This window comes from Austrofundulus limnaeus, unplaced genomic scaffold (genome assembly GCF_001266775.1).
Source record: "Austrofundulus limnaeus strain Quisiro unplaced genomic scaffold, Austrofundulus_limnaeus-1.0 Scaffold592, whole genome shotgun sequence".
In the NCBI taxonomy this organism is placed as follows: Eukaryota; Metazoa; Chordata; class Actinopteri; order Cyprinodontiformes; family Rivulidae; genus Austrofundulus; species Austrofundulus limnaeus.
Genome location: NW_013952994.1, coordinates 23,191 through 24,671, shown reverse-complemented (window position 1 = coordinate 24,671; position 1,481 = coordinate 23,191).

The window sequence follows — 1,481 nt, the reverse complement described above, 5'->3', positions numbered from 1 at the left end:
AAAATATATATATTTTTGACATATTTGTTAAAACTGTCACTATGTCCTGACAGATCAATATTAGACAGATAACCTCTGGAAAAAAAAAGGAAAAAAAAAACTCCTCTGGCTCCTCCCGGTGGTCCTTCTGCCCTGTTAAAATCTCTCCGACCCGGAGACCGAACAGCCAATCAAAAGTGAGGTTTGTCTCATGCTGTTCTTAYCCACCCAGCTTCCTTAGCTGAGTCTGACCACTGCACAAAGCCTTCTCCAGCACATCCCAAAGATTCTCAATGGACTCTGTGGAGCCAATCCATGGGTGAAAATGATGTCTCATGCTCCCTGAACCACTCTGTCACAATTTCAGATGAATCCTTGTTTCGTCATCTTGGAATATGCTCGAGCCATCAGGGAAGAAACAATCCATTGATGGAATAACCTGGTCATTCAGTATATTCAGGTTAGCTGACCTCATTCTTTGAGCACATACTGTTGCTGAACTTTGACCTGACCAACTGCAGCAACCCTAGATCATAGCACTGTCCCCACAGGCTTGTACAGTAGGCACTAGGCATGATGGGTGCAACACTACACCTGCCTCTCTTCTAATGCACCCATCACTCTTAAACATGGTTAATCCGGACTCATCAGACCACATAACCTTCTTCCATTGCTCCAGAGTCCAATCTTTATGCTCCCTAGCAAATTGAAGCCTTTTTTCCAGTTAGCCAATGATTTGACCCTTCTCAGACTGACATCWTTTCCATGACCACAGGATGTGTCTTTCGATGTAGTTAAGAAATAAGAAGCAACTCATCGCACCAGTTGGGGTTAAACAACTTGCTGCCAGCTGAAAGAGAATCACTCATGTAGAAATTATCCAATAGGAGGCTTGTTCAGTTAAATCCAGGTGTCGACTTTTTGTTTGGGCAGGTATAAACTATTTATTTATTATTTGGGCAAGTGAGCAGCGCTATGTGACCCTTTGTCAACAAAAAGTTGTGTTAAACATCATGTGTTAATCATTTAAGTTGCCCATCCCTGATTCAGCTCAATTGGGAATAATGTGATGACATTTATTTTTTGAACTTTTCATCCATCCATCCATTTTCTTCCGCCTATCCGGGGTCGGGTCGCGGGGGCAGCAGCTTCAGAAGGGAGGCCCAGACCTCCCTAGATAAATTAGAAATAAACATTTGAACCGTTTCTTCTTATTAAACAGTAAGAAAATGAATAACAGTTTAGCAGTCACAGAGGCAAAAAAGGAAAAAAATAAACTGTCACAAAAATGTAAAAGATGCCTAATTTCAGTTATTAAATCTGAAGGCAATAATATCTGTAGGTTAAATATGAAAGTAGCAGTCCATTTATAAGAAACAATAATCTAAAAAAAACAAGTAAAATGACAGGAGGACTCTAACCCAAACTGATGATTAATATTTTTATAATTAATACATTGAAGAAATTTATAGTTATTACAGGTTAGTACTGATGTTAGAAGC